The sequence below is a fragment of the Oryctolagus cuniculus genome, chromosome 3 (assembly GCF_964237555.1).
Source record: "Oryctolagus cuniculus chromosome 3, mOryCun1.1, whole genome shotgun sequence".
NCBI lineage: Eukaryota > Metazoa > Chordata > Mammalia > Lagomorpha > Leporidae > Oryctolagus > Oryctolagus cuniculus.
The window spans coordinates 36,115,458-36,137,548 of record NC_091434.1 but is presented as its reverse complement, the minus strand read 5'-3'; the positions used below and the strand labels follow the sequence as shown (position 1 = coordinate 36,137,548).

The 22,091-nt window shown below is 41.7% G+C and overlaps 1 long non-coding RNA gene across 3 annotated transcripts in view; it reads right to left on the bottom strand.

Annotated features, from left to right (window-relative positions):
* The window catches only part of LOC103348861 (uncharacterized), a 37,145-nt gene extending 19,448 nt beyond the window's left edge, over positions 1–17,697 (bottom strand). For 2 of the 3 annotated variants that reach the window (XR_517127.4, XR_011387150.1), the window contains exons 1-3: positions 17,637–17,697; positions 15,771–15,901; positions 3,134–3,320 (exon numbers count right to left, since the gene is read on the bottom strand). This is a non-coding gene — a long non-coding RNA (uncharacterized lncRNA). Of the gene's footprint in view, positions 1–3,133; positions 3,321–15,770; positions 15,902–17,366; positions 17,569–17,636 lie in introns of those variants that run through there. The other variant, XR_007920310.2, reaches the window with a different exon arrangement.
* Between the last annotated feature and the right edge of the window lie 4,394 nt (positions 17,698–22,091).

The following is a 22,091-nucleotide window of genomic DNA, read 5'->3' as shown; positions in this document are numbered from 1 at the left end:
ACCATTTCTGAGAATTTAGGTTCCCAGAAAGGAAGTATTTTCCTTCCTGAATATATTGCTTTATATGCTTACTTATAGATTTTCAGATAATAGTCCATCAGCTTTTGCTTTTCCTGGAGATCTGAACAAAGTGTTTTCAGAACACAGACATAGACACACTTTCTCAGGCACACATTTACACACATATGAGTGCATAAGGACATAGAGATACTCAGAGCTGCTCACTCAGACAACAACCAGGCATTAAACTTGGGTACACTATTAGCTTCGCTCCTACAGGGAAGAGCCAATTGGTGTCCCTGGCTCAGTTGTGGGTAAGCACAGGTTGTTTCAGGACTCACTGAGCCTGCATGTAAATAATTAGACACACGTGCTCTTTCCTGAAGGCTCTAGCATCCTACTGAGTGCAACTGGTTGTTAACTCTACCCAGAAGAAAACGAGACCCTGTAACCATGCTTTGAAAGTGCCGTCATTAGAGCATTGTTTATGGGCCTAAGAGTTCATATTGTGGATTAGAATTTGCAGACAAGAAGAGCTGAATACTAACAAGCATTCATTTTATTTAAAGCCTATTCTTGACTTTGGCATGCCATTCTGTATTCTGCAGTGCTATAAATTCTTAGAACCAACTTAGGAAATCATCATCATTACCCCCTCTGTATAGCTGGCAAAAGCAATGCTAATGAAACAGTCTGGCTGTGCCCCCAGAAACAGAGTTGAAATTTATTCTGCATGTACTTCACACACTGAGCAAGCATGTGGGTTCTCCTTGACCTTTAGTAGGACATTCAAGAAGAAGGTAAATATTACACACTTGAAGGAGATTACTTAGGTGGCAAAGTGGCTTCTATTTCTTCATTCATTCAACAAATAATTTACATGCTGCATCAAAACACACCCGGCCTACTTCTGGGTATGGAGACATACCACAGAAGAAGGTGATAGAGAACCCTGCCTTCATAAGGTTTACATTCTAGCTGGACAGAAATGAAAATGGATTTGCAGCATCTAACTGACACCAGACTGCATAATATCACCAAGAAAGTGCATGTGGACGGAAAACAGATTTCCGGGCGACACCAAGGAGCACTCCGTGTGGCGGGGGAGATGTGGAAGAAATTGAGACAGAGCCGTCAGTGAGGATGCAGGAAATCCCGGAGCGAGAGGTGCTCTGGAAACACAGTGAGACGTTTCAAAGAGGAGAAAACACACAGTTGCATCAGACACTGCCAGGCCACGTACACACAGGGTGGAGAGTAAGCCCCGAATTTTGGTTTCTTGGAGGTCATTGTTGATTTTGATGAAAGCAGTTTTTGTGGGGGGAGGGGGGAAAAGGGGATTTGATTAAATTATGTTCAAGAAAGGGCAAGAAGAGAGAAATAAATGGTGGAAGAAATCCTTGGTAAGGCAGAATTCTGAAAGGATATTATCTTTCTTTTGTTCACTTTTTTATAATATAAAAATCATGACTAGAATTGAAAGTCTGCTAGATTAAAATGTTAGTCTTCAACAATAGCTCAGAATTTTCTTGTCTTATCCTGGAATTTTACACAAAGATTATGTTAGCTAGGACACTAATTTGGCTGCTATCACAAAGGCCAGTTAAACAAGAAGGAAATTTGTTTTTCTCTTATTTAATGACCTGAGTAAAATGATTCAAGAAAATTAATGATATTGGGGATCCAAGATCCTTGCTCTGCCATGCTCCACATATGGCTTCTGTCTTGTGGTCTAAAATTGCTCCTTCACTTTTCACCCTTTCACATTCCTACAAGTAGGAACAGGAAGAGAGATGATCATATTCCTATCTTTTTAAGGGCACAACTTTTAAGTTGTATAGGACTTTCTCTCACTTCCTATTGGCTAGAATCCAGACACATAGCCTATCTACCTGCAAAGGTGATTGAGAAATGTATTCTTTGCATAATTATGTGTCCCTCTCCATTTTTCTATTACTGAAAAGCCAAAAACAGAAAATGGATGGACACTTAGAAGTTTCTGCCACTCTCATTGAAAAACAACTGAACTGTGATTAAGGACTGAACATTTTATACATGTTTTATGTAAATGTGAACACAATTCTACTCAACAAATTCTAACCTACAGTGGGATTTTAGGAGTAAATTTCAGGTTTTTCCCATTAGGAATTAGTCATTGGTTCATGCAGGTATTTTCTGTGTGACAGTGGTCACTTCCTTGTGTCTAGCTTTACCATGTAGCTACCAGTTGTATAAAATTCTAACTTCCTGAAAATATATTTGTTCACAGGATAGTATACAAAATGCCTAGTAGCAAGTTATTTCTTTAATAAAGAATAGCTTCTCTTGATTTTTGTGTCTCATTTTGAGAGTTTTCTGTTGATTCTCTCCATTGTTTCTTGATTAAGTATCCCCCAAAGAATACTTTCTAGCTTATTCTGTGAGACCCACATCATTTTAATACCAAAACTAGATAAAGATATCACAAGAGAACTACAGATCAATATCCCTTGTGAATACAAATGCAAAAAAAAACCCAACAAAATACTTTCAAACTGAAAGTAGCATTTAAGGATTATACATAAGGATCAAATGGAATTTATCCCAGGAATTCAAAGTTGGTTGAAAATACAAAAATCAAGCAACACAACGTACCTTATTAACAGAACAAAGGGTCATCTCAATAGACAGAGCAAAAGTATCTGACAAAACACAACATTCTTTCAAGTTAAAAAAAATTCTTATCAAACTAGGAATAGACAGGAATTTCCTCAATCTGATAAAGGACATCTGTGAAAAATTCATAGCTAACATCTTGCTCAGTAGTGAAAGTATGAAAAATGTTTGCTGTAAGAACAAGAAAAGTATGTCTCTTTTTGCCCCTTGCAATCAATATTATACAGAATGTTTTAGCCAGGGTAAGTCATCAAGAAAAAGAAGTACGGATATCCATGTTGGAAAAGAAGAAAAAAACCTCTGCAGTTGACATATTGTTTATATAGAAAACCCTAAAGAATCCACACCACAAAAACTATAAGCACTGATTCCTAAGTTCAGCAAGAGTACAGAATGCAAGATCAATGTGAAAAACCAGCTGTATCTACTGAAAGCATAACGAGGATTGGTTGGTGCCCTTCTTCACTGAAGCACTCACTTTCTGAAGAGGGTTCAAATGAAGAAGACTCTGCCCACTGTGCAGAATTACATGTGCCTGGGTATTTCCATCCTCTCCCTGCAGCCTTTGGGGCTTTTCTGTTCAACTGCATGTTCAGAACGGAGTAGTTTAGTGCACTTCAAATGTCAGGGCCTTGGAGTACTTCCTTTGGCAAAGTATCATTTGCCTGCAATGAAATGAGAAAAACATAGTTGGAAGTAGTGAGCTTCAAAATCAGTGTAGACAACATGCCATTATTTTGGGAATATACTCCCCCTACTTTTTTGGTGTCAAATGTTCTGCCTATGAATTCATCACAGTAGTTTACAGTTGATTTTCAAAATTTAGTTATTTGATGTCATTACCTGGTAAAGTGAAAAGCTGAGTTCCCTACTGGTTAACTAATTTACCCTTGAAAGTTCATCTTGGGAAATTCAAGACCCTGGAAACCACAGATGGATGGTACATTAGCTGTGTTTACAAGGCTTTTTAGCTCTCTAGTTTCACCTTGCTGTATCTCTATTCATCTTGTAGTTTCTCTTTTTCTCTTTCGTTCGTCTATCAAGCTTGTCTCCTCGACTGTGTTATCTGATATGAACTAGAAAAAGGTGGTGGGGGAAGAAGTAGAAGACAGCCTGAAGGATCTGGGTTTGCTTTACTTGGAGTCCCAGTATCATCTCTAAAAGGAGAGTGGTTGTAATGTGAAGGGCATGGACTTTGAATATTTTTAGTGATCAAAATAGAAAGAACTAGCTTAAAATTGCTGAGCATTTGATTGAGCAACAAGAAGGAATTCATAAAATGGAGCAGTTAATTAACCTTGGAACAGCCTACTGAGATCTGGCTTCGAGTTTCTGTCTCTGGAATGCTGGCCAACTCAATTCACATCTGCCCATGATTCAAACTCTGAGGCTGGCCCTGGTAACCTCGGGAGGATTATTCCAGCTATTGGATTACAAAACATTTTGATGACCTACCCAAAACCCCCATATGATTTTCACATCAGTGTGTGCTCTTGAACTTTCCAAGTTCTCTAAGCATGGTCTATAAATCAACCCTGTCCCATGGCCTTAGAAAAATGTGCTTCAACCCATACAAATCTGACAAAGAAGAATAGCACCCATGGTATGAGTCCAAACTACTTCATTTAAAGACAACATTTTATTTTGCAATTCCAAGTACTTATTAATAAACTGTATTTTTTGAATCGTCTTAGGTTCACAGCAAAATTGAGAAGTACAGAAAGCTCTCATATACCCCATCCTCACACATGCAGAATCTCCTCCATGATCCGCACTGTGGTACATTGGTTGCAAATAATGAACCTGCATTGAGATATCATTATCGCTCAAAGGCCTTGGTTAACACTGGGATGATTCACTCTTGGTGTTATATGTTATGTGGGTTTGGACAAGTGTATCTACTGTTGGAATTACTTCATTTTTAATGTCATATTGACTTCAGTTATTTTATGAATATTTATTCAAGATGATAGACGCTGGCAAAAGTTCTGGAGAGCCTAGCATATTTTTTCCTTTATCTTCACTGTGAAATAAATAGTACTAGTATCTCAAGTTTTTTAAAACATTGGGTTTAGAATCAAAGCAGTGACTCTCTTGCTCTGAATGGCACTCTGTTTTGCAGTTTTTAAGCCAAAAAAGTTCTCTACTCTGTGTTTAGGCAAGGGTAGGGGTGAAGACCTACAGAGATTAACTACCTCGCACAAAATACTACAGTTAGGATTGGAAGTCAGGTTTTCTGACTTACAAACCATTATTCTTTCTACAGCACCAAATTATCTTCCTAAGAATTTTGCTCTTAAAAGTCAACTCTAAAGAGAAAGACTCAAGTTAGGTGAGAAAAATTACAGCCCACCTTCAAGAGCTTTTTCAGTCTTGATGAAAGATGTTATGATTTCATTTGTAGAAACTGGGCTCTGGCACTGCAGATTTCAACAAATGGTGTGTGATTAAACTCCTCGGTGTTTATAGATTCGTGAAATGTTGGAGCCTGGGGGACTTTAGAGACTCTGCAGAAACTTCCAAGTGATTCAAACTGTAGAATTCTTTCTTCAAATGAAATCTTCCATAAAAATCCACATAAGAAGCAGTTTCAAGTGGAGCTTCTTTTTTTGAGGTGGGTACATGAGCTGGGATGGGACCTACTCCTTTCATCTTCAATACCCTGAGTGACCCAGGGACCTGTGTGAAAGCACTGACTCTGTGATGGGCAGTTTCAAAACCATAGTCCCAGTCTTTATTTATTTAAAAAAGATGCATTCATTTTATTTGAGAGGCAGAGTTACAGAGAGAGAGAACAAGAGAGCGAGAGCAAGAGCGAGATCTTCCATCCACTGGTTCACTCCCCAAATGGCTCCAACATACTGAGGCTGGGCCAGGCCAAAGCCAGGAGTTTTTTAGGGCCTCCCATGTGGGACTTTGAACAATATTTCATGAAACACAAACATATGTATATGCATGAACCTCTACACTTCTTATCACCCTCTATGCAGGAATGTTAATGTTCCACTTAGTCCTTGCTTTTCTATTTTATCTCACCATTTGTTCCTATAGAGAAAGGATTCACCCTGGCAGCAACCAGCATTACCAATCCCTGCCTCATCTTGAAGTGAGAGCTCCATGCTGTTGCTGCCGTCACCCTAGGATCTACTTTGAAAAACCATCTGGAACTTTTAAATACTCTGCACAGGAAGGGTAGATGCTATGAAACAACCCAGCTGATTCAGACATTCAATTCTTAGCAAGGGCAATTCTAGTTTTCCATGTGGTTGTGATGGTCAATTTCATATACCAACTTGACTGAACCACAGGGTCCCCAGATATTTGGTCAAACATTCTTCTGAGTGTATCTGTGAGGTGTTTCTGGATGTTACCATTTGAATTGGTGAACTGAGTCAGATAGCCCTCTCCAATGTGGACAGGCCTCATCTAACCCACTGAAGACCTCCATGGAACAAACTGACTCTCCTCAGTCACAGGGAACTGCTCCTTCTGCCTGACTGCCTTCAAACTGGACCTTCCTTTTTTCTGCCTTCACTCTTAGATGAAACATTGGCTCTTCCTATGTCTTGGGTCTGACAGCGGTTGGAGTGGAGTGATACCATTGGCTCTGCTGGCGCCCTCGACTGCTGACTACAGATCTTGGGACTTGGCCTCTCTTACCATGTGAGCCAATTTCTTATAAATCTGTTTGTGTGTGTATGCACGCGCACACACACACACACACACACACACCCTATCGGTTCTGTTTTTCTGGAGAATCATGGCTAATACACCGGTGACCAACTTGACATTTATCTGTATTTTTTAAACATTGATTTTGCTTCATTCACTGAAATTCTATTAATTACTGCCTAATTTAACAAGCATTTAAAATACATATTAAAATATAAAGAAAATATAATACAAACACACACACACAGACTTCTGGTTTGCAGTCCAGCATACTAGAAACTTAGAAGTCACTATTGCATTCTTGCAACAAGTGAAAAACTGAACACATTGAAGAGGAGGAGGGAGGGAGAGAGAGGGAGGGAGAGAGGGAGACAGAGGGAGGGAGGGAGGGAGGGAGGGAGGGAGGGAGGGAGAGAGAGAGAAGATGTTAAATGTAAAGTAAGCAGAAGAACAAAAATAATAAAAGGTAGAACATATATCAATGAAGTTGAAAATAATAAATCAACAAAATCGAAAGCTGTTTCTTTGAAAAGATCAATTACTTCAATGTCCTTCTGCCAGGCTAACTAAGAAATAAAAGAGATAACACAAATTACTAATATGAGAAAAAGATGACATCAATACAGAGCCCATGGACATTAAAAGGCTAAGAAAGCCATTACTAACAAACTCCCACAAATTTGATAACCTAGATGAAATGGACCAATTTCTTAAAAGAAAGACTTTATGAAAGCTCATATAAGAAGCAGCAATTTGAATGAGCTTATATCTAGTAAATAAATCAAATCAATAATTAATAACATTCCAGAACAGAACAGATTGGGATGGGCTAGCAAACATTTAAGGAAGAAATGATACCCCTACTTTACATATTTTTCCAGAGGATAAACACAGAAGAAATATCTCCTAACTCCTTCTATGAGATCAACATACCCTAATAACAAAACCAAACTAAGATATTACCAGAAAAAAGACCACTATCTCATGATTATACATGCAAACACTTTCAAAATGTTATGAATCAAATCCAACAAAGTATGCAAAGATTTATACAACATGAGCGTGGGATAGTGAAGTCACGCAGGTATGCAAGACTGGTTCAATATTAAAAATCATATCATCAGGCTAAAAAAGAAAAATCACATGACCTTATCAATAGAGGCATAAAAAGCACCTGACAAAATCCACCACCCATTTGCGATTAAAAACTCAGCAAACTAGGAAGGGGAGGATTTCCTAGACTTGGTAAAGGACATTTACAAAAATTCTTTATGTTACGCTTTATGATTAAAAACTTGAAGCTTTCCTACTAAGACCAGGAACAAAGCAAGAATGTCTCCTTTATCACTATTTTCAACACCATTCTGGGAATCCTAGCTAATGCAATAAAACAAGAAAATGAAACAAAAGGCCTACATATTGAGAAGGCAAAAATGAAACTGTTTTTATGCAAGGACAACATGCCAGTCCAAGTAGAAATCTGAAAGATTTGAAAAAAAAATCCAGGAACTTATTGTAAAATGTGCTGGATACAAGGTTAATATGTAAAAGTCAACTGATTTCCTAGATACCATCAATGAGCAAGTGGAATTTGAAGTTAAAAACACATTACCATATAACATAACACCCTTCCAAAATGAAATATTTATGTATAAATATAATAAACTATCTTACAAATTCTATACTTGTAATGTTACAAAACTCAAAATATATGAGCAAAGAACTAAACAGATATTCCATGAATAGAAATATTCAATATTGTTAAGATTCCTGTTCTTTATCAACTTGACATGGATTCAACACAATCCTAATCAAAATGTCACCAAGTTACCTTGTGAATAACCACAAACTGACTCTAAATATCATATAGAGAGGCAAAAGATACAAAATAGCCAACTCAGTATTTAAGAACAAAGTCAGAGGACTGACAGTGCCTGACTTTGAGACTTACTATGAAGCTAGTGATACTGACAGAGTGAAGTAGATGAAATAACAACAAATAGATGAGCAGATAAGAATAGACCCACATAAATGAAATACATCCACATAAATATAGTTAATTGATCTTTGACAAAAGAGGAAAGGCAAATAAATGGAAGAAAGATAGTCTTTTGTAACCAATTCAACTAGACATTCACCTGTTTAAAAAAGAAATTCTAGGGGCTGGTGCACTGGTGCACTAGGTTAATCTTCCGCCTGCGGCGCTGGCATCCCATATGGGCGCCGGGTTCTAGCCCTGGATGTTCCTCTTCCAGTCCAGCTCTCTGCTGTGGCCTGGGAAGGCAGTGGAGGATGGCCCAAGTGCTTGGGCTCCTGCACCCACATGGGAGACCAGGAGGAAGCACCTGGCTCCTGGCTTCAGATCAGTGCAGCGCCGGCCATGGCGGCCATTTGGGGAGTGAACCAATAGAAGGAAGACCTTTCTCTCTGTCTGTCTCTCTCTCACTCTCTGTAACTCTACCTGTCAAATAAATAAATAAAAATCTTAAAAAAAAGAAATTCTAGACACAGACCTTACATTTTTTCATAAAAATTAACTCAGATGGATAATAGATGTAAATATGAAATATAAAACTATAAACCCCCTAGAATATAACATAAAATAAAAGCAAATTAAGTATTTGTTTTGGACAAAATCAAATTAAGTATTGCACCAAAAGCATCATCCATGAAATAAAAAAATTGATAAACTAGACCTCATTAAGATTAATGCTCTTCAAAAGACAACATCAGGAGAATGAAAAAAACAAATCACAGACTGGGAAAAATATTTGTAAAAGACACATCTGGTAAAAGATTGTTATCTAAAATATACAAAGAACTTTTAAAATTCAACAATGAGAAGATTAATAACCCAATGAAAAACTGGCAAGAATTTACATAGACACCTCACCAAAGAAGATATACATATGGCAAATAAGCATGTGAAGAGATGTTCAACATCACATGTCAATTATAAGGCAACTATAAACTAAAGCAAGATACTACCAAACACCCACTAAAATGACCAAAATCCAAAACACTGGCAATACCAAATGCTGGCGAGGTTGGATCAACAGGAACTCCCATTGTTGGTTGCAATGCATAAATGTACATCCACTTTAGAAGACGGTTTGATAATTTCTCACAAAACCAAGTGTACTCTTACCATATGACTCAACAACCATACTCCTTAGCATCTACCAGAATTAATAAACAACAAACATCCACACAAAAACCTGCACTCAGATGTTTATAGCAGGCCGGCACCGTGGCTCACTAGGCTAATCCTCCACCTTGCGGCGCCGGCACACCGGGTTCTAGTCCCAGTCGGGGTGCTGGATTCTGTCCCGGTTGCCCCTCTTCCAGGCCAGCTCTCTGCTGTGGCCCGGGAGTACAGTGGAGGACGGCCCAAGTGCTTGGACCCTGCACCCCCATGGGAGACGAGGATAAATACCTGGCTCCTGCCTTCGGATCAGCGCACTGCGCAGGCCGCAGTGCGCCAGCCGTGGCGGCCATTGGAGGGTGAACCAACGGCAAAGGAAGACCTTTCTCTCTGTCTTTCTCTCTCACTATCCACTCTGCCTGTCCAAAAAAAAAAAAAAAAAAAAAAAAGATGTTTATAGCAGCTTTAGTAATAACTGTCAAAACCGGCAAGCAACCAAGATGTAGGTGAATGAATGAATAAATGGTAGTACATTAAGGTGACAGTATACTATTCAGCACTAAGAAGAAATAAGCCATCAGCCTCAGAAAATACATGGAAGAAACTTAAATACATATCACAAGCAAAAGGAGCCAATCTGCAAAGCCTACCAACTATGCGATTCCAACTATATGACATTCCAGAAAAGGCAAAACAATAGACAGGAGAAGGATTAGGAGTTGGAATGGGGAGAGGGGAGAGGGTGAGAGGAACAGGAAGAACACAGAGGAGTTTGAGGGCAGTGCAGCTATTCTGTATAATACTAAAATGGTAGATACATGTCATTATACATTTGTCCAAACCCATACAATGTACAACACCTAGAGGGAGTCCAAGTAAACTACAGACTTTGATTGGTGATGATGTATCAGTGCAAGTTCACTGATGGTAAAAAATACAGCTCTGTGGTGTGGACTGTAGGGACACTCATACAAGGCAACTTATTGTGATTTATGTTCAACTTTACTGTGAACCTAAAGCTGCTCTAAAAATATTTATCAACAAAAAGGGAAACATTTTGGCATAGTAAGGGAATTTTAATGGTTAGTCATACTTCAGCAAAATAAGGGGTGGGAGGATGGGGTTCCTTTACCCTCTACCAAGGGAAAAAGTAATTGATGATTATGGGTAGAGAAAGGAAGAATATGGTAATTTTAAGGCTTAGGGAAATGTAGCAGTGCAGAAATATGGTCAGTAGTAGGTAACAGAGGAGGTGAAACAGTATCAATAAGTTTTGACAACTTAAAAATGGTATCTAATATGATGGTCAACTTTATGTATTGACTTGACTGAGCTAAGGGATGCCCAGTATGCCGATAAAACTTTATTGATGGGGGCCAGCATGTGACCACCATGGGTGGGTAGAACCATTGCCTGCAATCCCAACATCCCATATGGAAACTGGTTCAGGTCCCAGCTGCTCCACTTCCAATCTAGCTCCCTTCTAATGGGAAAAGCAGCACAAGATGGCCCAAGTGTTGAGGCCCCTGCCACTCAAGTGGGAGGTGAGGATGAAGCTCCTGGCTCCTGGCTTTGGCCTGGCCCAATGCTGGCCCTTATAGCCATTTGGAGAGTGAACCAGTGGGTGAAAAAACTCCTCTCTCTATCCTACTCTTTCAAAATAAATAATCTTTAAAAAATTACTTGTTGGGTGTGTCCATGTGGGTGTTTCCTGCAGAGGCTAGCATTTGAGTTGGTAGACTGAACAGAGAAGACTGCCTTCACCAATGTGGGTGAGCACCACCCAATCCATTTGTGGCCCGAACAGAGCAGAAAGGTGGAGGAGGGCGGGGGATTTGCTCTCCCTGCTTGAGCTGGGACAGCCATCTCCAGCCCTTCACATCAGAGCTCCTGGCTCTCCAGACTTCAAACTTGGATCTGCTCTGACACTACTGGCTTGGCTGGCTTTCAAGCCTTTGGGTTTAGACCACAACTACATTACCATCTTTCCTATGCCTTCTACAGGTGGCAGGTTGTGGGATTTCTTAGTCTCCATAATAACGCCAGCCAACTTCTTATAATAAATCATTTTCTCTATTGCTCTTTGTCCAGACAATCCTGACTAACATGTTAGGGTTGGTCCTAAGTTGTGTGATGGCTGTGTTATGTTGATGTATTTGTTTATTTTCTCTTTTATAACATAATTATCTTCATGTGCAATTTTGTGTCTTCCTTTCTGAAGATTTTACCTCTTAGTTCTTTTTCTTATTTTATTGCATTAACGAGAACTTCTAGAATAATGCTGAGTAGGAGAGAATGGTATTTGGATTCTCAATCTTGTTTGACATTAATTTGAAAATAGTTGGAGTTTCCATCTTAAAATACTATGCTTACTTTCATTTCTAATACAGCATTAGAAGAACTCATCCACAATAATGAAGTATAAACCAAAAGATTTTATTAGATTGCCTACTGAATTTTATCAATTAACTGGTTTAAATTAATTTCTGTATACTGCCCTTTTGTATGTATTTCATGACTTCTTAAAAATATTTATTTATTTATTTATTTTTATTTGAAAGAGTTACAGAGAGAGGTAGAGTCAGAGAGAGAGGTCTTCCATCTGCTGGTTCACTCCCCAAATGGCCGCAACGACCGGAGCTGAGCCAATTTGGAGCCAGGAGCTTCTTCTAGGTCTCCCACGTTGGTGCAGGGGTCCAAGGATTTGTACCATCTTCTGCTGCTTTCCCAGGCCATTAGCCGGGAGCTGGATGGGAAGTGGAGCAGCCAGGACTTGAATTGATGCCCATATGGGATGCTGGTGCTGCAGGCGGAGGCTTAACCTACTATACCCGCAGTGCTGGTCCTGGGGTACAGCATCATAACTACTGTTTCAATCCCTAGGCTAAATATACATCTGTGTATATTTCATGGATGCATAAATGTTTTTGCATTCTTAACACATCATCCCTAAAAGCCAGATTAACAATTTGATATGTACCATCCTACATTTTTCTCCATGGTAGTATATTTTTATGTATGTACATTGCCTATATATTTTTGCATTTTGCTTTCCTCATTCAACAGTATTTCATGGAAATTCCTTCAAGTTAAACAGCCATTACATTTTGATTCTGCCTCTATTCGTTTTTTAATTGTTGTCCTTGGGTATGTTAAGCAATCTTTCTGGTGCAGATTTTCCCACCTAAACGTGAGGGTAATGATTCTTTTCTCTTGGGATGACTGTGAGATCCAAATGATGTCATCCATAGAAAGCAGAAACACAGAAACTGGCCATTAGGAGGCTCTAAACAAGTGTTACCTAGTCTCACTCCCAGCGTGGGGAAAGCAAACCCTGTTCCTTTCCCTTCTGGCAGTTAAGACCTTTGGGCCAAGGCTTTGTAACTGGGCCAAAGCCTGAGCACCTGCCGCAAGGCCAAGGGACTCTGGGCAGTGATTTGGTTCAGAGCAACAGTGCAGAACCCGCTGACCTGGTTCTGAATCTAAAGCCCGTGACTCCCTAGCTGTGTTCTGTTAGATGAGCTTCCTGACCTCCAGGTGCTTTGGCTGCTGCATCCTCAAAGTGGGGATCAGAGTAACACCGATTGGTTACACCTGTCCTGGGTGTAAAATGCAACAATGCACTGACGCCGACACACTGCAAGCACTGAGGAGACATTGCCGCAAGTGCACGGGGACTGGCTTTGAGAACTGGCCTGGCTCTGCCGTTCGCTACCTGCTGGACTCTGAGCAGGGTCTTGTGAGCTATCTAGATTCCAGTCTTCATTCTGGAACTGCTTTGAGAGCAAAGTAAGAGGGAGGCATCTGGCACAGTGGTCAAGACACTGCTTGGGACAGCAGCATCCCATATTGGAGGGCCTGGGTTTGAGTCTTAGCTCTGCTTCCGCTGCCGCTTTCCTGTGAATGAGCAGCCTGGGAGGCGGCGGTGATGGTCCAGCTAGCTGGCTCTCTGTCAATCACACAGGCGACCTCGATGGAGTTCCAGGCTCCCAGCTTCAGCCTGGCCCAGCCTGCTGCAGGCATCTGAAGACTGAATGAGCTGATGGGAGATGTCTGTCTTTCTCTGCCCTTCACATAAATAAAAATACATCAATGAAAAATTTTAAATGAGAAAAAATAAGCTATCTTCTGAATGGATGTGTGGTGGTCTTCAAAAAGTTCATGAAAAAATGACCATTTTCTTTTAATTCCATTTTTCCAAGAGCTTCGGGAGTCCCCGTGTGCAGCAGGTGCTCAGCGCAGGCTGGTCCCCTGCCAGTGTTGCAGCCCAGCCTGTGAATTCAGGGTCCACTGACTAGCCAGCCTCAGACTCTCACCATCCTTTACGCTCTCTCAACGCCAAGCACGGACTGGACCGACGACTTGGTGCAAGCCTCCATCTGATCTCTTCATTCTCCTCCGGTGGCTCAGGCCAGGTCCCGCAGGGTGCTGGGGCCATGCCTGGTGCTTTGTACTTAGCAGTCTTTGTCACCTTGTTTTGTTTCTGCCCTAGGTGTGCATGCATGGTCTATTCAAAATCACTCATCCTGCCCTTTGGGGTGCAGATCCACCGCTGGCCACGCAAGCTTCTGGGATGGTGGAGTGTGTGCAGGAAGACGTGCAAAATACTGCCCTCACCAGCATAACCCTCCCAGAACACCCCTTTCATTCTCCGATCTGCATGGAAGTGTACCCCTCACCCCCAAAGCAAAGCAAAAACAAAACAGGCAGTGTTCCTGGCAGTCCTCTCCTTCAATTCAGACACAAAATCCTCTCAAGAGAACAATTCAAGGGACAGGTGTCAGGGTACGCCAGGCAATAAGTCATGGCTTCTGTTGGTGAGACGGAATTCTTTGTTCCCTGGGCCTATTCCTAGAACTGTTTTTATAAAAGAATTTAAGAATATCTTGTCCATTACACTGCATTGCATGCAGGCTTATGGAGTTAGTTTTTCTTTTTTTGTTTCCTTCCAAAAAGGAACAAAAACGTTTGTGCAGCTGTGGGTTTGGGGAGTTAAATGTGGTTCAGGAGCTCCATCTAGTGGCTATCTTTAGGAACTACAGAAGGCTCTATAATGTGAAGGAAAGGGATTACAGAGCAGGGAACCCCTAGAAATAGAAATTTTTTTCTTTTTAATAGATAATAAAAGGAGACCTCACTCCTGCATCTTATCAAAGTATGCTTAGTTGCATATAACTCCTTTCAATCGTTCAATCACATCACCATTTAAAATATTTTTTGAGGCAGCCCCACTGGTATGGTTTCAGGAGTCACTGGAAGACTCTGGCACTCTCCACTTAGAAGGCACAGCCCCAGGAAGCGGTGCCCAGTTCTACCCTTTCATTAAAGAATATTCTGTCACTCAGCCACTGGCGTGAGCATTGATTAATATAACAAACTCCACGTTCAACAATAAGCAGTTCCATTAAAAAAAGATTTTATGTACTTATTTATTTGAAAGGTAGAATGACACAGAGAGACACAGACAGAAACAGAGACAAGAGAGCAAGCTTCCATCTGGTGCTTCCCTCCCCAAATGCCTGCAAAAGCCAGGGCTGGGCCAGGCCAAAGCCAGGAGCCAGGAACCCCAGCCAGAACTCCTACATGGGTGGCAGGGATCCTAGTATTTGAACCATAATCCGCTGTGCCTCAGGAGCATCAGCAGGAAGCTGGATCAGAAGCACAAAGCAGCAGCTTAACCCATTGCATTGCAGCACCTACCCCTTGTAATATCACTTTCTAGGCTGTGTCTTTGTACTGCTTGTAAAAGGAATTAGCCTGCTTAGTTACAAATAGGTCAAACGCTCTAGTTTCTCCACCAGACAGTGTGGCTAACAAGAGTTATCTCACATCCTTTACCTAGGTGAACAGGCTACCGACATCTGGCACTTACCCAGTTTTGTACTCTGTGCTAAAGGGATGCTATGTTCCCCTTCTGCTGCCTGCAAAGGCGCATCAGGGTCTTGGAGAGAATCCCTGGGAGCACTGATCTCTCAAAGCTAGGAAGCACTCAAAACATGTATGCTGCTCAGCTAACTGGGGAGTAGGTGCATAGAACAGAAAGCCAGAGAGTCAAAGAAGGGAATCCAAGCCACTGCCCCTTGGGATTTTTGAACCTCAGTTTTCTTATCTGTAAAATGGAACTGTGTGAGCATTATACAAGATACTGTGCTGTGAAATTCTTAGCGCAGTGGACAGACACTCACTGAGTCCACATCCATTCTCCCACTCTGTCATGCAGGAAGAGAGAAAAATGAAGAGAGAGAGTTGACAGTGGGTAACAGCTGAGATGTAGAATGGGAACTAACTGATGCTGTACCTTTAAAAGAGTGTAGTGGCTCTAAGTCCAGGCTCTGGAGTTCCCTCTGTGTTCAGATTCTGGATCTGCCACTTCTGGAGCTCAATGAGGGTCTTGTGCAATTCACAGCTTTCATGCCTCAGGTTTCTTGGCTGCAAAGCAGAGATAAGACGGGGATTAAATTGCTGAATACATGCGAAGTATTTAGAAAAGCGATTAACAGAGCAGTTCTCAATAAACCTTTGGTGTCATTGGTATTGAAAGCAAAATACATCAAAGAGCCTAGAAGAGTGTAGATGATTAAACCCATATATTTCTGTTATGAACATGCTCTTTTAAGTCACGTACTAATTATTTTACCTATGTATGGTGTCAACCAGCACAGGGGGTCGGGGGCGGGGAAGACATGAGTGGGAAAACCGGTGAAATTTGAAACTCGAGTGTAGTCTAGTTAATAGGATTATATCACTGTTAATTCCCTGGTTTTGATAATTTTGCTGTGGTTATATAAATAGTAACTTAAAGGCAGGCTAGGTAAAAGGCATGTAGGAATGCTCTAAAATTTTGCCCTTTTTCTGTAAGAAGTCTAAAATTGGTCAAATAAAATACTTTAACAATTAAAAAGAAGTGAATTTAATCTTACTAGTACATTTAATCAATATATCCAAAATAACATTTACATGTGTAATCAGCATAAAGATAATTATTTTAAAGTTTTTAGTTTGAAAATTTAACAATTTTTAACATTTTGCCACATTCACTTCAAATGTAGGTATTATATATGTATACGAATATACCATTTTTTCTTGCAAACAGGAGTATCTTGCAAACAGGAATATTAATATCACCAAATGAGGGATTCATAACAATGATCATAGCATGGGGAAACAAGGGTGTATTCTTATGCACATGGTATAATTCAGTGAAGTAACATTTATAACTACATATCAAACGGTGTGACATCCACATAATTTGTATACTATGTATTAACTTCCACAAATAAAACAAGTAATATTCAACCAGCATAAAACTGATAAGAAGAATGTTCTGTACTATTTTTAAAAACCTGGTGCGTATTTTACACTGCACATTTCAACTTGGACCAGTCTCCAGGACACGTGTGTCTCTTGCCTGCCACCCCGGATGGCACAGGTGTTATCCATGGGCTCAGCGCCTTCTTGGCATTCCTCTGGGGTCTCCCAGCTCTAGTCCTGGGGCTTCTACTGTAAACCTTCAGAACCCGGGAAATGATTTAGTCTGGCGAAGTGGGGCGGGGCGGGGCGGGCGCCTCAGGTTAACGAGATTCTAGTAACACTGACGGCTGTTCAAGGAAAACTGGGTTAATTTATACAAGCATAGCTCTTCTAGGAGAATGAAGCACTAAGGTAGAGTGGACAGCACCAGTGTTAGGCGGTCCGAGCAGAAGTGACTTCAGACACTGCCTTGCAAAACGAGCGCGTTCTTTCCTATCTCGCTTCTTTTTGATTACATCAAGGGCGAGGTCTCATTTTGGTGCCCTGATACCTTTAACACCTCCCTAACACCAAGCAAACTTCCCCCACCCCAATAGTATTTGGCTAGAATTTCATGAATTATTTCTTACTATTTTGTCATCACCTTTTACTCACGGCAAACACCAGTGGCTTTCCACTTTATGATTAATATGAAATTGAACTTATTTAACCTTCAGATAAAAACTATCAGAACTAAGTTTACTAAAAGTATAAATATGAAGATTCTCACAGCCCAAGTGGCACTGGGAAATAGCTAAAACCCAGACAAAGCCACCCAGGACCTTCCAGGACGTCTGGAAGACGGGGAGACGACCGGTCTCTCCAGAAACCTCCCCGTCACGTCTTTCCCCACAAGGACTGCCCGTCTCCTCACAGCTCTCTCTCCCTCCGCCGCCGTCCGTCTCTCGTCCTCGTTCGGCCCATCTGCACCCGGCACGTTTTGCCCTTTCACCTCGCACCCTCTGGCGTCAGTTCCGGCTCTCCTCACCCACCAATCACGGCTCGTCTCTCAGCTGGCGTTCAGCGGTCTGACCAATCCGGGAGCGGCAGCCACCGGCTAGGGCTTGGCAGCGAGGTCTTCAGCGGAGGACCCCAGACACCTGAACCCTTCCTTCCCTGTGTTGGAATCTCTTTAAGGTAACGTTCGCAATTTCCGGTTCCAATTCTGCGCAACTGCAGGGCTGTGAACAGTGACCAGAGGGAACTACTTCCCATGATGCTTTTATCCTTGACGCCCTTGGAGAGGGTGGGTTTTCAAGGTATGTGCCATTTTGCCTGTTTTATGCATTAATGCGGGAGTACAACGAAATTTTCTAAAATCTGACTTAGGTAATTTACATTCATTTTTTGTTTTATTTTGTTAGGATTTATTTATGTACTTGAGAGGCAGAGTTACAGAGAGTCAGGGAGAGGTCTTCCATCTGCTGGTTCACTCCCCAAATGGCTGCGAAGGCCGGAGCTGGCCCAATCAGAAGCCAGAAGCCAGGAGCGAGGAGCCAGGTGGGTGCAGGGGCCCAAGCACGTGGGCCATCTGTTGCTTTCCCAGGCTATCAGCAAGGAACTGGATGGGAAGCGAAGCAGCTGGGACTTGAACCGGCACCCATATGAGTTGCCAGCACTGTAGGCTGGTGCTTATCCTACTACACCACAGCGCTGGCTCCTAACTTATGTTCTTGACGGATTGCTATTACAGCATTCAATTCTGGGTCATTCAGCAAGAACACTGCCGATGCGAGACTCTACATAAACATATCCCCTGCAGTAATTTTTGCAAACTTTTTAAAAAGTAATTATGATTTCCTTCTCTTCCACAAATGTTCTGGATGGAATTGGAAAGGAAGGAAAGGTTTAAGGGAGTTTTTCCCACTATCCATTAGTCTAAGAAAACTTGTTTGACCTCCAACCTGAATGTCAAGCTCAGCATTTCGCTTCATTCGCTCCTCTTTTCTTTCTCACTCTTCCCATTAGTTGTCTTATTTCTATATTCAGATGTTAATGCATATCCATTAAGGAATAGCTTTAGGTTTTTACTAAATCTTACAGGCAGAACACGAAATATGCTGACATGTTTTTTTAGAAACAGTAAACAACCTCAACTGCGTCAAAGCCAAACCCACCAAGAAAGCTTAGGCCAAAAACCTCACCACAACACATCCCCAGCTCAGAGCCCCTGACAGCCCTCTGGGGGTGGTGGCTGGCAAACCACGCAAGGTCACCCTTTCATTCACAAAGGCGACCCCAGTCTGCTCATTGGCTGAATGCATGGCTTAGGCGTAGGCGGTGGGGTTGAGACTTGCCCTTGATGAGTAGCAAGAGAAGTACAATTTTTTTGCTTCCTTGACAACAACAGCAGCTAATATTTCTTGAGCAAATAAAACAGATTAGATGCTAGATGACGTGCCTTACTCGTGTTAACTTAGTTCCTAGGATACAGTAATGAGCTAGGGGCTGTCACTATCTTCATTTTACACGATGAGAAGGCTGGGATCTGGGAGGTTCCATTTGACCATGGAACCATCAGTTGGTAAGGTGGGGAAGCCAGGATGCCAACCCAGAAGGCCTTGCTTTGGAAGCCGGCACTTAATCTCCGCACCAGCCAGCCAGCCAGCCAGCTTCTTTGAATGAACACTGTTGCTCCCATAAAGTTTGTAGCCAAGCAAGAGTCTGTGAAGGGAATCCAGCATTTCTGTTATGAAATCAAGTTGTGTTTCGCAGGAAAAATTCCTGGGCGGGCACGGAATGTAATAAAAATCACATTTAGGGACGCAGTAACACTTCTAATTTTGTATATTTGAAGGGAAAACTCGCGTAAACTATTGTTAAGAGCATGGCACCTCAGTAAATCTAGTAAAAATGAGCCGCTCTGGAACTTGAAACTAAAGTGAGATAGAATAAAACAAGTGATTCCACTAGTGGCATTTCTGTTACCTTTGACATTTGGTTTTTGAGGCGGAGACCTTTAAAACCTTAACAATTTGGTTTTGATTTTGAGTTAGTTTTTAATCAGTGCCAAACGTACCTGATGCTTTTACATTTATTCTAAGGCAGTGGGTTCCCCAGCACGAATTTCAGAAGGGAATCTCATTACTTTTTAATAATTGCAATAGAAACAGAAGGTAACCAGAGAGCATTTATCCCTAGGGAGAGAAAAATAACGATGACTGCCTGGGGCTCTTTCTTCGCTTGGCTTTCTGTAGCTGTTTTGACTTTCCTTGTTCAGACAGGGCAGTGACGGACAACAAACTGCATAGACTGATCCTTAGCAAGCAAATCCTGCAAATTAAGGTGTCTGAGTTAGGCCAGGGTATGGATTCCAAGAGACCCAGCACTCCCAGGGAAGGCTATATAAATAGCTTTTGTTGGAGTACTAATACCTAGGACTCAGGAAGGGAATTGACCTCTGCAATCCAGGGATCTCATTTATTTAATTCATTTTTTTTTTTTTACTCTTTTCACGTTAGTAAAATTTCCTGGAGACTTTATACCTCTTTGCTGGGTGGTTGGTTCTTGAATACTATCGTTGTGTGAGAAGAGATGACACATTATGTCCTGAAATGCCAAGTTCTTTCTCAAGGCTTTGTCCCAGTATTTGGTAGGATAGGAAGTGACCCCCAAATGCACCAGTATTTGCTGAGCATTAATTCCCCAAACAGCCAACTAAATAAATGCACTAATTTGCTCAAAATGATGGATCAGATAGCATATAATTATGAAAGGGTAGGTAAGAAAATAATCCCCTTACTTTAGAGTTTATACACACCAGTTGTTGCTTCATCTTGCTGATAAAATAGATTTGGTTTTCTTGGTCTGGTGGAGAGAGAAGGCTTTACCTTAGGAAATGGGGAGTGGGTGTAAGAGCTTGCCAGGGCTTCCCCAGTAAATTACTGTGGACTGGGTATGAACAACAGAAACTTCTCAGAGTTTGGGAGCCTGGAAATCCAAGATCAAGATGTTGTCAGGGTTGTTTATCCTCTGAGGACCACAGGGGAAGGACCTGTTCCAGGACCCCTGGCTTTACATGGCTGACTTCTACATCATCACGCAGTTCTACTTCTGTGCGTCTGTGTCCCACCCTTTTGTTATAAGAACACCAGTCTTACGGGTTGAGGCTCACTCCACATGACTTCATTTTACCTTAATTACCTGTTTAAAGGCCCTACTAAATATGGTCACATTTTAAGGTACTGGGGGTTACGATGTCAACAACTGATCTTTGAGAGCCACAATCAGCCCAGTGGGTAACCTCATTTCTTCCAGGTGGCTATTCTTTGGGGTGGGACCACTGTCTTGAGTCAGGCAGCCTGGCTCTTCTATCTCACTCTGTCACTCTGTCAACAAAGCTATTTCTCAAGAAAGAATCCGTTTTCAGTCATTGATACAGCAAAGCTGTTTTACGTCAGGGAAATTCACACATTGTGTCCTCTCTGTGACAGTGTAATGAAAGGTTTTGGTTGCATTTAGAGGAAATTGAGGCATCAGCGCATAGCTCGGTAGATAAGGGTCAGTGAGTTAAAGACCTTTTCCTGGCCTCACCCCAGAAGTAATAATATGGAGCCAGGCACTTACCAAACTCATCTCCTTACAGAATTGGTCCTTGGATCAACTGGGCAGCGCCTACCCTCCTGGAAGGAAAATGGGTGGAAAACTCCAGTAGGGGCAACTGGAAAGTTAATTAAGAGACTGCAGAGGTGTGAACAGGACTAAGAAAAACAAGAGATGGAGAAACCTCCCAGGGCAAGCAACAGCAGGAAGTCATGACCAGCGCCTTCTAGGTGTAAAGGTCAAGGGGAGGGGATGAGGGAAGGAGGATTACTGTAGAACTGTAGGAGTCGCTGTGAGAGAGAGAGAGAGAGAGAGAGAGAGAGAGAGAGAGTGTGTGTGTGTGTGTGTGTGTGTATGAGAGGGAGAGGGGGAGGGGCATCGATCTCTTACAGGAGCTGAGGTTTCCAAGGGAGATAGCTCAGAGAGTAAATACTCTGGGTTCACTTTCCTCCTGCTGTCTCTAATTTCTGGCCAGAGCTCCCATGACTGGAAGGAAACGGAAGGCAGGGGTTGGGGAAGTTACTGTGGTCCGGTGGTGGAAGGGTCAGCTTCCCAGAGTCCACAGCAGGGTGGAAAAGGGCTCACTCCAAGGTTTTCCTTTCTTGTTGAATCTGAGGACCGGAGCATGAACTGTGCCAGGCCTTTGACCAAGCAGTTGGAGAAACAGGCTTCCCTCTGGGTTTATTTCAGAGGAATTCAAAGCAGAGACCTAGATCGAGTGCAGTGGGAGAGCAGGATTTATTTAAAGAGGTAGTACACATGCAGACTTGAGTGTGGGAGCTTCTCC